General features: G+C 38.2%; 1 protein-coding gene across 1 annotated transcript in view; it reads left to right on the forward strand.

Annotated features, from left to right (window-relative positions):
- Positions 1 to 14,008, forward strand: part of LOC122794068 (ADP-ribosyl cyclase/cyclic ADP-ribose hydrolase 1-like) — a 1,209,067-nt gene that overhangs the window by 970,105 nt on the left and 224,954 nt on the right. The window lies entirely within an intron of this gene.

Genomic DNA, 14,008 nt, shown 5'->3' on the forward strand with positions numbered 1-14,008 from the left:
TTGTGATACAAACTGAACTATTGTGGTTTTAGCTTTAGTCATGAAGTCAATTTCTCAGTGTCTTTGTCTTTACACATTCAGATCACATAAAAATAACTTTACATTTCTAGCATTTGTAATTTTTATCCCATTACTCAGGTTCTGCACTCCCTATACCTCGATTCATTTTTTCAATAGACTTGTTTTTTATAGGTTTCTATGCTTAATATAGTATTTCAATATTTCATACTTAGCTCATTTGTTTTTGTTATTTATTTACATTATGGTTACCATGATGGCACACTGATCATATCATGACCAACTGTGGGCTCAGCTTGGGTTCCATTCAGTACAGCAACAAAAAATATAACCAAATACAACCAAAATGGAAGACAAAGGTAATGCAAACTGGTCCCCCTCCCCAAAAAAAAGACTGATACAGTGTACAGATTTCACATGATGTTTAGGTGTATATTTTACAAAGAGAAAAGTGGATTCAGAGGCATATCAAGAAACGAGTGAGAAAGAGGATTAGCTCTAGAAAATAAAGGGGTAACACAGGAGTTTAGAGCAGACAGTAATAAATAAGTAAAGGTAAAGGCAGATTCTAAAGAGAAAGAAAGACTGAGAAAGATAAATGTAAGATAACAGTGAATAAGTCGAAAGAGAATCTATGTATATATTTACAGGAAGGAGTCACATAGTGGTTATTGATAGTGTAATATACAACAACCCCCCATTAATATTCAAAAACGTGCTGATTGATCAGCGTGCACATTGTAAATCAGAGTTATAGTAATGGAAAAAGGTCCGGTCACCCTGACTTTTTCCATTAGTATAACTCTTTTTTTAACATAGTGAGACAGCTTTAAAAAAAGTAACGGAGATCTTCCTATCTCTGTTGCTTTTTTTAAAGCTGTCTTGCTATGTTAAACTCCTTTAACTTAGCGAGATACTGTAAAAAGCAACGAAGATCTTGCTTTCTCCGTTGCTTTTATCAAAACTGTCTCGCTATGTTAAATGGGATTCTCCGTTGCTTTTTTTAAAGCTGTCTCGCTATGTTAAACTCCTTTAACATAGCGAGACAGTTTGTAAAAAGCAGTGGAGATCTTGCTTTCTCCGTTGCTTTTGCCCACAGCTCTGATGTACTGCGTAAGCATACGCATGCGCAGTACATCAGAACTGCTGCAGAATACCAGACAGCTGCGGAAGGGCAGCAAGGAGGCATTATACAATGCCATTATTTAAGAAAAGTTATTATTTTTTTTCTTAAATAATGTCATTGTATAATAGCAATAACCCAATTATGGGTGTGGGTAATGCTGGATTTACCCACAGTTGTCTTTGTTTGGCCACTCGGGCTTCGCCCTTGTGACCAAACTACACCAACCGTGGGTAAATCCAGCATTACCCACACCCAGAAGTGGGTTATTGCTATAGTAACATGAATTGGGTGATGTGTGAGGGGCATTAACCTATGGCAAAGTAATGTTTATTAAGAGTTATGTCCTGAGTTATTCCATTTCCATTTGTATTGCTCAAACACATATACTGTTTTTAATAGGAGCTTGAACTTAGTGTAGTTAGTATTTTTGATGAGATATTGAGGAAGGGATTGCTACAGATTTGGATCATGTCCAAAGAAACTAGAGTCAAAGTTATGAGGTTGAGTAGATGAGATTTGTTGAGTAGGACCTACTGTACCCTGACCTCTGAGGTTGGGGTGATAGTGATATTCACCACAAGTAGAGAAGGAGCATCTTGGTGGAGTAGTTTAAAGAGTTAGGCACCCAGAAGTAGGTAGGATCTGGCATTTACCAGGAGACAGTGTGCCTTTGATAAAGTAAGCCAATGGCGTTCAAGGTGAGGGGAACTGTTGATGAAACAGCACATCTTAATATAAAAGGCCTGTAGTGCTGATGTATTTTTGTTAGTGATAATCTTGTAAGTAACATTCCTACACAAACATGTCATTTAAACACAAAAAATGTCAATTTTAGACATAAATATATATGGCTTTAATACTAGTGTTTTGCCAATGGAATGCATTTTGATTTGGATATATATCCTCCACCTTGAAACTATGTTTGTTTTAATTTTGAAAATGTTGCTGTTAAGTATATATGGCTTTAATGTTAGTGTTATGCCAATGGAGTGGATTTTGATCTGGATATATATCTTACACCTTTAAACTATGTTGTTTAAATGTTGAAAATGTTGCTGTTAAGGACAAATACAATTTTCTTAATAATGATGTCTTGTCATTTCATTGCATGCAACTTCTGATATATATGTTGCATTTTGTGCCTTGAATAAATATACATATGCATTATTTTAACCAACTAAATCTAGAATATGGACAATTTCAGTAACTAAGTTACTGGAAGTTAGTCTTAAGTACTGTGCTGTATAACAAAGCTTAACTGAAACTGTGCAACTGTACTCACACATTAGAGTACCTAGGGAGAAAAAGCAGCCATGTAGTAGCTATTGCCCTTCATATGAGTACAATGGAAGATATGGCTAACACTATACTTCACAATTTACCAGGGATGCACTTCTATTCAAACCATTGGCTCATTTCACTGGTACGTTTGTATACTGACATTTTAAAGCCTTAATATTACACAAAGCTAAAAATAAGGTGCTGTGATACTGGACCCAGTATTTTGGTTTCACAAAGCTGTTACTATCATTATGGAAGCTGTTAGGTTAAATGCTATGGATTTATGGTAGTTGTAGATTTGTATAATATAACATTAAACTGCTGAGACTATATTTTTTTGTAGTAGTTATGAGTTTGCTGCTCTTATTTATATATTTTGTTCCTATCAGCAGTGAATAATATTAATAAAATATTCTGGCAGAGTCAATAAATCCTACGTGGTCTGTATGTCTGCTGAATGATCTGTCCTCATGAGTATGCCAAGGACCACAACCCCATGGCCAGCCACATATGGATATGGACACCTCAAACACTGATGGAGCAGTTGAAGTAGTGCCACTATGGGAGCATGGCCACATTGGCTAACATCAGATGATGTGACTGACCAACTCCCACGTAGATGCTGTCCCCCTCCCAGCAGATGTTCCAACATGTCATTTATCTGATCCACTGAATCGATAACATGATGGAGACAGTCACACATGTCAGCCTGTGCCACATCTACAACCTTAAGCATTTCTTTGGAGGCCCTCTTAAAACATGCCTGCATACCTCTCAACCTCTCAGAGTAAGAATTTTGGACAAAGCCATAAATAAAAGTGGGACAAATGCCCCCAAATAGGGACAATCATTAAATATAGCTCTTACAAACTTAGAAAGGTAATAGAGTACCAGGTTTTGCATTAGCATTAATTTTCTGAAGGGTATGAATCTGAAACTCAAATGTCTGTCATTATTTTCTAAATTCAGTCTTTAATGATTTGCCATTAATTTGCCTGAAAAATCTGGGCATTCTGTGAAAATCTGTACAGTTGAGAGGTATGCATGCCTGTGCTTCTATGATGACCTTAAACATATGTTGATTGGCACAGAAAGACACACCTAGATCAGGTGGAGAATGGACAGCAGACTTCCACAGGGCAACTCTAATGACCCTCCTGTGTGGCACCTCACCCACACTTTGGCTATGGCCACAGTCAACAGGCACTGAAGCTGTCATAACCACACTACCCTGACTGAATGTCCCACCCTCCACCAGTCCAATATTTAAGGGCTCACTGGAATGGTTTGAATAGGCCTAATATCTGTGTCTGATGGAATTACAGGGGATGACTGACTGTCAACCTCAGTGTCAGATTCAACCTGTGCACTGCCCGACTGTGCCTGTGTTTGGCCACATCATCATTAGAGTCTGTGGATACTCTGACACCAGGTGGTAAGAGTCCTACACTTCCACTGTCAGGTTCACCTGTGATAATAACCACCAAACACAGGAAAGAAATTAATAGCTGCACTACTACATTTCAATATATGCTAACAAACTAACACTGGTGCCATTATCACAGTCTGTACAGCAATACACACACAGTCTTGACACCCACTTCACACATACGGATAAAGTAATATTTCTGTAAAATGCTCATTAGTACTGCAATAAAAATGTTTGGATTACCATGTGCAGATGACTCCACACTTGCTAGGGGGGATGGGCCTAGAAGAATTTAAGCAAAATGTAAGGGCACCATGGTGACAAAAGAATAACACAGGGGGGAACATTTTGGCCTTTATATTTCCATTAACAATATATTTAACTGAAAGCTGGATGACACATCCACCCCAAGCTCATGTGTAATGAACCAGAATGCACTGCTAGCTCATCAGTATATATATATATATATATATATATATATATATATATATATATATATATATATATATTCACTTTAAAAGCTCAAAATACTGAAATGTCAAAATTCAGTATTTTGAGCCCATAAAGTGGAATCCTGAAAAGAGCAAAAGCTCAGAAGCGCGAAATTCAAAACCTCGAATACCGGAGGTTTTGAATTTCGCGCTTCCGAGGTTCTGCTGTGGTTATGGATTCAGGTAAGAGTGTGTGTGTTTGTGTGTGTGTGTGTGTGTGTGTGTGTGTGTGTGTGTGTGTGTGTGTGTGTGTGTGTGTGTGCGTGTGTGTTAAGGGTTTTGGGTAGGGGCTGTGGTGTGTGTTAGTGTGTTTTGTTGCTGTGATGTGTGTGTGCAAGCAGAATGTAGCTTGTGTGGTGGTATTGTGTGTGTGTTTGTATGTAGTGCGACCTCAGAGTTAGAATATTTAAGTAGGGGGGTGTGGGGCACACATGGGGGTGCAGAGGGGTATGACCCTCTGCTTTTTATGTAGGAGAGATCTTATGTTTGTGTGTGGGGAGGATGGTGTGTGTGTGTGTGTGTGTGTGTGTGTGTGTGTGTGTGTGTGTGTGTGTGTGTGTGTGTGTGTGTGTGTGTGTGTGTGTGTGTGCGTGCAGTAGTAGTGCACAATTCAAAATCTCCAGTGTGCGAGATTTTGAATTTCGCGCTTCTGAGTTTTCTATGTTTTAAAGATTCAACCTTATAGCTTGGAAATACTGAATTTCGACATTTCAGTACTTCGAGGATATAAAGTGAATATATATATATATATATATATATATATATATATATATATATATACGCACACACACACACACACACACACACACACACACACACACACACACACACAAACACACACACACACACACACACACGTATATACTGTATATCTTAGACAACTTAAGTATTGCTTTCAATATTTTACTATACAAGTAATATTTAAAAATTGACATAGGTTAGCCTACTTGGAAGCTCCTTCTGGGACATACTTGTCCTCCCTAAAACAGCAGCACCAACATTAATCATATGCTGTTGTGTACTTTCCACTGAGCTCTCTGGATCCCTAAGAGTGGACAGGAACTCTTCATTTGGTGTCAGTGGTAGCTCTGTAGCAGGGCCCCCAGTAGCCAGCTGACCATGGGCCACTGCAGCCACTATCCTCCAGGCCAATGAAATCATGTCAGTGGCTCTATAATGCACCTGATCATATGTCTTCCTGCATTCCCTAACAGAGTTCATATGGTTCACTATCTGGTTCCAAATTTGCATTCTTCCAGACATGTTCCCACGTTTTCTCCTAAGCAAAAAGGCACCATGTTGCTGAAATGCTTGGATGATCACATTGCTTTCAGAGTCACTGAAGGGGAGGGGTTGCAGGGATTGTGACACTTGAGTGCCATAGTCCTAGGTGACTATACATAAATAGCACATAAATAAAAGTCCTGCTTAAACATAGCGTATATTGTTATTTTTCAATATTACGCACTGGAGAAATAAATAACTTTAAAGTTATTCAAATATAAAATGGGTTATGTGGTTGTAACATATCACAGTCACTCACAAACCAAGGTTTGATTCAAAACAAGAAGAAACAATAGCAAAGCAAACCTCTGTAAGACCATTTTGGTTGTGCCAGCACAGAAATGGAACTTGGCTCCCCACCCCAATAACAACAGGCAAATGATATTTTTGTATCAAACAAAGGAATAAAACATCAATGAATTGTTATAAGTGCTATCCAACAAACTGTCCAAAAAACATGTGTACACATTTACCACAAAACATTAATATTTATACAATTGCCAGTCACCTTACCTGTGGCCAGCACTCCCTTAAAGGTGATTATGGACCTTCCTAGAAGGCTAACACCCCTGTGTCATTGACAATATAGGACATTTACATATTTACATTTCACTGAAATAGCACTAGAAGAGTATAAAGAGAAGCAGTTGTAACATTAACACTTGGGATGGAAGTTAATAAGGTTGTGCATCTGGGAAACTAAAATAGCCTGACCAAAATGCCTATGCCATCAGTAAACTTCAAGTAAGTGCATACAGATAAAAGTAGCATTTGCTAATGTATGTATATATATATATATATATATATATATATACACACACACACACACACACACACACACACACACACACACACACACACACAAATATTTTTTTCTAGTCACATGTTGCAATCATACCTTATCAAGATCGGTAGTCTTCTGTGCAGATAAATCCAAAATAATAGCAGTCGTCTTCTGTGTTATCCACATAAACAAGTCTCCTCACCGTCAGGCTCCCTAGCTGCACAGTTCCCTCCCTTTTTATAATGTAGAATCAGGCCTGTGAGAATGGGTAAGATGCAAATGAGTTGTGAACTCATTAGATTTCATGAATCCCAAATTCTTGGCTCTATGTATCAAATATAAACATAGTGCATGCACTCCCTCAGTGTTTGTTTAAAATGTATTGCAACTGAAAATGATTACTGGTAGGGAAAAGGAAAACACAAAAACAATTCAGGCTCACTTGCCTCCAGTAGGTGTGTCAGCCAGGTTAGACTTACAAAGTGTAGTCATACTTGTATTAAGGTTTTAAATGTTAGTAAACAACACACATTTCACAGTTTCTGTTCAGTAATATTGAACCTTCCCATCATTTATTGAAAACTGTATATAACTGCCATTTAATATCCTTACACATTTTAACTCATTAACTCTGGAGCAGATCAGAAAATGCTGCCTGCTTACTTCCACCATAGGGACAACAGTGCAGCCTGAGCTTATTTTCAGATAATCCATGTGTAATACCATACAGAAAACAGATGTTCATAACTCTTTAACCATAAGAGCTAGACTAAAAATGTAAATGCAAAAGTTGTTCAGCAGGCACTGACCTTTCCAACAGTGTAAATGTTGATAGTGTGCATGTAAGTCATTATTAAATATTTGCCAAGGAATGCTGATATTAAGCATATTATTTATCTTTTTGGTACAACAAATGACAATATATTGGTGAATGTAGCATGTAGACCAATTTGTAATCAATTTGTTTGTATGAATGTCAGCTTTAATATTATACCTTACCATTACTGTGTGATGCTCTGTTATGAAGATATACACAGAAATATGATTAATATTATATTTATCATAACTGATAAACAAAGCATAATATCTCATCACCTGTAACGGACAGAGACTACATATCAGTGTACAAGTTGCATGGCTCAATGTCAGCTTCAAAATGATACATCATTTGTGTTATCACCATGCTCCCTTGCAAAGTTATACGTATAATGCTGAGAAATATTGCAAATGTATAATTTTCATAATCCTACAAGACTAAACAAGCTGTGATATCTGTGCATGTGTACAACATACAGACACAGTTCTTTTATCATGTTGTAGGGAGTAATAATGTCTTCAAAATGGGGTATTACTTGGGACATTGACATGTTCCCTTACAAAGATATTTACCAAAATATGAAAAAAATCATAATTTCCATAAACTAGTCCTAAACAAACTTGGATATTATACCATGATCCCCCAAAAACGTGCACGCTGATTGGCCAGCGTGCCCGTTGTAAATCGAGTTATACTAATGGAAAAAGGTCAGGTCGCCCGGACTTTTTTCCATTAGTATAACTCGTTTTTTTAAAACACTGTCTCGCTATGTTAAATGGGTTTAACATAGCGAGACAGCTTTATAATAAGCAACGGAGATCTCCGTTGCTTATTTTAAAGCTGTCTCGCTATGTTAAACCCATTTAACATAGCGAGGCAGTGTTTTAAAAAAAATCAACGGAGAAAGCAAGATCTCCGTTGCTTTTAGTTAGCTATGTTAAATGAGTTTAACATATGAGACAGTTTAAAATAACCAACGGAGATGTGCGTTACTTATTTTAAAACTGTCTAGCTATGTTAAACTCATTTAACATAGCGAAACACTAAAAAGCAACGGAGATCTTGCTTTCTCCGTTGCTTTTCACAGCTCTGATGTACTACGCAGGCACGCAGTACATCAGAACTGCCGCGGATGCCCGACATCTGCGGAAGGGCAGTAAACAGGCATTATACTATGCCATTATTTAAGAAAAGTAATAGTTTCTTTTCTTAAATAATGTCATATAATAGCAATAACCACTTCTGGGTGGGTAATGCTAAATTACCACGGTTGGCTTTTGGTCCTCGGCCGCCTCGGGACCAAACCACGCCAACCGTGGGTAAATTTAGCATTACCCACACCCAGGCGTGGGTTATTGCTATATCGGTACATGTTTACTGCATAAAGACACAGTTCTTTTACCATGTTGTAACTATTAATAATGTCTTCAAAATGAGCTATTACTTAGCATATTCACATGCTCTCTTGCAAAGTTATTTACAAAATATGAAAAAATCATAATTTTCATAACCTTAGTTCTAAACAAACTGTGATATCTGTATATGAGTACAGCATACAGACATAGTTATTTTATCATGCTGTAAGGACTAAGACTGTCTTCAAAATGAGGTATCACTTGGCACAATTACATCCTCCCTAGCAAAGTTATTTGCCAAAATATTACTAAAATCATAATTTCCATAACCAAAGTTCTAAACAAAATATATCTGTACATTTGTCCAGCATACAGACAGTTTTTTTTCCATCCTGTAACTACTAATACTGCCTTCAAAATGAGGTATTACTTCCCTGATGACATGTTTCCTGATAAAGTTATTTAGCAAAATATGAAAAAATATCATAATTATCATAACCATGGTCCCAAACAAACTGTGATATCTGGACATGTGTACAGCATACAGATACAGTACTTTTTATATCTTGCAAGTACTAATGCTGTTTTCAAAATGAGTTACTACTTAGCATGCTGACATGTTCCCTAACAAAGTTATTCAAAAAATATGAATTGATATAATAATTCTCATAACCAAAGTCCTAAACAAAATGTGATATCTGTACATTTGTCCAGCATACAGACACAGTTCTTTTCCTATCCTGTAACTAATAATACTACCTTGAAATTGAGATAATACTTGCCCTGATGACATGTTCCCTGACAAGTTATTTAGCAAAATAGGAAAATAAATCATAACTGTCATAACCATAATTGTAACCAAACTGTGATATGTGCACACCATACATACAAAGTTCTTTTTCCATCTTGTAAGTACTAAAACTGTCTTCAAGATGACAAGTTCCAGACCTTTAGAACTAAATATGAAAAGTATCTGTAGCACTCATAAACATATGGAGTGTCCCACACCTGTGCTTGCAATGTGATAATGACTTTTAGTAATGTGAATAACAGTGACAGCTGCCAATGATTTTACCTGACAAGTGCTAATGACTCAGTGTTATACTGTAACTGCACAAATAATGTGATGACTACCTGCATGTCTTGACTGCAAGATTCTGCATGCTCTTACAAAGGTGATAATTGCTTCACATAACCTTTTGAGCAAACATTCATTACATTCATGGTATAAGTATTCTGTAAGACTGAGTCATTACCATCTGTCAGGAAAAGCCAGGAGTAGTGCAATAAAAGTTTTATAACAGCTCTGTTTTACTTAGATAAAAGCAGAGAAAAATAATTATTGCAGGATGGTTATTGACATATTCTATTGTACATGGTAGAACTCTCCTCAAGCAGTTGTTCTTACTCAGCATGTTCACCAGTTCTCAAACTAAGAAAATTATCATAATTTACATTACAGAATTCATAATCAAATGGTTTTCTGTACCTGTGCACAGCATACAGATAGTTTTTACAATCTGAAAATGAAGAGTTACTCAGCATGTACAGATGTTCCCCACTAGTTCTCCTGTGTTGTAAGTAGTGACAACTGTGTTCATAAAATATAACAATAAAATGTTACTTACCATACTGATCCTAATTGGTCATGGCTGTTTTCCATTCATTCTCACTAGCTGTATGTTACCCATTTATTGTGTATAGTTGTCATCATGCCATTGTGGAGGTCAGTCAAGAATAACATAATGCCATCCTCAAGTTAGGTGAACGCCATCGCTTCTGAAAAGCTGAACATCTTCTCCGGCGATGCTGTCATGGCAGATTGTTGATCCACCGACACTGTGCTTCAAGCCATGCATGAACCCATTCTGTAAATGTCTGGCCTTGTGCAATGCCCATTGACTGTTTGTTGTTTTTCATACCTGGTGAGGAATTATATCAGACCACACAAAATGACAACGTGGCTACTGTGAAGATTGGGGAAAGATGGGCGAAGGCTGCCAGCCTAGTCAAATAGAATTTGATACATAATTCTATCATTTATATATATAAATGTAAAATACAGGCTTGTGTTCTTAAATGAAAGAAAACACTGTAAAATGTGAACTTCAAAATTGTTGCAACATTGCCATCTCCTGTAAGGAAAACCAAGCCAAACATTTCAAATGTTCTTTGAAGTTACAATTATCTAAATGGTGGTGCCGAAGCGGCTGGCTGAACACATTCTTTCTATTGTCTTAACTTAAGGAATAATTGTTAGAGTGTACATGTGAAATGTTTTTTATTATTGTAGTTTTCTGAGAAGATGTTAGCTTGCTAAATAATGCAGTTTGTTTGCCTGGGAACTCCAGACTAAGTGTCAAAATGATGCAATGTGAATACTGGGAAAACCTAAGTGTCAAAATGATGTAATTTGGGAGGTCATTAGCAGAGCTGTTTGTTAGTGTTTTAAAAACTATTGTTCAGTGACGGACTGTAAGCATTTTTGTCTTGGACCATCAACCCCAGCACTGCTTATGCTCTTTATGTATGTAAGTAGGATTATAGCACTGTGTTTTCTCTTAGGAATAGCTAAAGATTAGAAAATTAGATTAAGTGTTTTTCTTTGGCATCAGACCTGTCCTACTGTATTATTTTAAGTTTCTGTGTGATCACTGAACTCTTAGATATCTCTGTGGTGTAGTAGTATTGTCTTGTGTTTTTAATTATTTATTATTAAATATTTTTAAATATTTAAATATTTAATTTGTTCAAAGCTCCAGTGCCCCAGGACCTAGCCAGTTGCCTGCTGTTAACATGGTCGCTCCTCTCATAACAGCTCCTAACAACTCCCTAAGTATAAGAAACTTAACAGTATGTGTAGTGAAGCACGCGGAACCTGGACCTCCCAGCCCTGCACTGACAAACTATAAGGTTGCTCCCCTGGTAACAGCTCCTAACAAGCTCCCTAAGTATAAGAAACTTAACAGTATGTGTAGTGAAGCACATGGAACATGGACCTCCCAGCCCTGCACTGAAAAACTATAAGATTGCTCCCCTGGTAACAGCTCCTAACAAGCTCCCTAAGTATAAGGAACTTAACAGTATGTGTAGTGAAGCACACAGAACACGGACCTCTCAGCCCTGCACTGAAAAACTACAAGGTCGCTCCACTGGTAACAGCTCCTAACAAGCACCCTAAGTGTAAGGAACTTAACAGTATGTGTAGTGAAGCACGCGGAACATGGACCTCCCAGCCCTGCACTGAAAAACTATAAGGTTAATAACCCTAACTGTTAATGGATGTTTTTTAAGCGAACTGTAGCTGGGTCCAGCACTGGAATACCCTCAAAAAGCCCCATTAGAAAACTACTGCAATATAGCTAACCTTAACCATAAATATAAAAAAACGTCAGTCGCTAGTGTTTTAAGTTCATCTAGTGACTCAGGACACAGCTAACCCTCCTGCAAAACAGTAAAGTAAAACAAACTTAAAACTTGCCTAAAGGCCTAGTGAAAGTAATAGTACACCTACCATGCAACCTCCAATCACTGGCAAATTGGAAAACTGGTTAAGCCCCACTTCGCTTGCCCTTGCTTCACTCGGGCTCGCTTCGCGCCCCACACTGCTCCCAAATTTCACCCGTCCCTACTATTGCTAACTTTATATCTATCTAGCCACACCCAACTCCTCTACAACCAATCAGCAGTAGCCAATACTACAACCTCAACCAACCCCACCTGCCACCACTCGTCCCACTCCCCTCCACTACTCCCGTACTAATACAAAATCTCAACCTAATAACGCCGAAATTATCCCAAAGCTACATATTAACAACCAAAAATGCATAAACATTGTCTGTGTCTACATTCCCCAGGGAAGAACACAGACACCCTTGAGGAGTTCCTAACCTGGCTCAATAACAACCAGCCACAGGAAACCATAATCCTTGGGGACTTCAACATTGACTGGAATGCCTGTTCCTCTCAATCCCCGACAACCCATGTAAACCTCCATGGATTTACCCAAACCATAACCTCACCGACTAGGCTAAGTAAATCACAAAACAAAGCCAGTACCCTGGATTGTTTACTCATCAACAACTCCCCACATCTCTATACGGCAGGAACCATACCAGATGATCTAAGTGATCACTGCCTCACATATATAGTCAATCTTAATATTAACTACTGTCACCAACCCGCCTATAGAACAAAAACGTTGATCTCCAAAAATTTAACAATGAACTAAAAGCATGCAACTGGTCTGCCCTAAAGATCCTCCCCCTAGATGAAGCTGTCACTTACTTCAACCCCAAATTTCTGGCTATTCTCGACCTTCATGCCCCTAGTCGGACTAGTAGAACCAAGGTCAATGCTGCACCATGGCTCACTAAAATTACTAGGACCAAAATTACATTAAGAAATAAAGCATAGGCCACCTATCGGACAACTAAAACCTGACCAACTCTTATTTAGGCAGCTAAGAAATGATGTAAAAAATCCATAACTGTAGTTAAAAAGAACTACTACTACCACCGACAGCAAGTACACAAATATAAACCTCAGAAATTCTGGACAGGAATAAACTGACTCCTCCACCCAGGACAAACCACCACCCCAAACCCATCTGCCACTAATCAAAAACCTCCAGAAGACATTGCCAACTCCTTTAACACATTCTTCACTGAAACCATCCAAACTTTAGCAAGCCAACTCACATCCACTGGTTCTAATCCAAACGTAACCAATTCCAAAGCCATAACTCCCTTCAGTCTCCAACCAGTCTCCACTCAACTCATTAAGACCCTACTTAGGAAACTAAATCCCACCACCCTGGCTGCAGACCTCCTCCTAGCTGACTACTTAAAAAAGGCTGCAGATGCAATTGCATACCCCAGCTCTGTCATTATCAACTGAACCATATCAGAAGCCATCATCCCCGACATATGGAAAATCTCACATATCATACCCCTTCACATAGGAGGCAGTTCCACTGAACTATCTAACTACAGGCCCATAGCTATTTTGTCACCACTAGCTAAGATCATGGAGAAGTGTGTTCATATTCAACTCATGAAATATCTCACACAGAACAAACTACTATCCAACTCGCAACATGGCTTTAGGCCTAATCACAGCACCACAACAGCCCTCCTCTCTGTCACAAACACTATAAACCACAACCGTAACAATAACGTACTGACCTCTGCTCTCGTCCTAGACCTATCCAAGGCCTTTGACATGGTGGATCACAAAATTCTAATAAACAGCTTGGAGGCCTACAACTTAAACAAACAGGCCCTCCAATGGTTTGATTCCTACCTACAAGGCAAGCAACAGGCAGTACTGTGGCAGGGTAAACTCTCCTCACACCTCCCCATCAGACTTGGAGTGCCCCAGGGCTCAATACTTGCTCCCCTTTTTTCTCCATCTTTATAAAT

The sequence above is a fragment of the Protopterus annectens genome, chromosome 2.part1 (genome assembly GCF_019279795.1).
Source record: "Protopterus annectens isolate FY-2018-M chromosome 2.part1, PAN1.0, whole genome shotgun sequence".
In the NCBI taxonomy this organism is placed as follows: Eukaryota; Metazoa; Chordata; order Ceratodontiformes; family Protopteridae; genus Protopterus; species Protopterus annectens.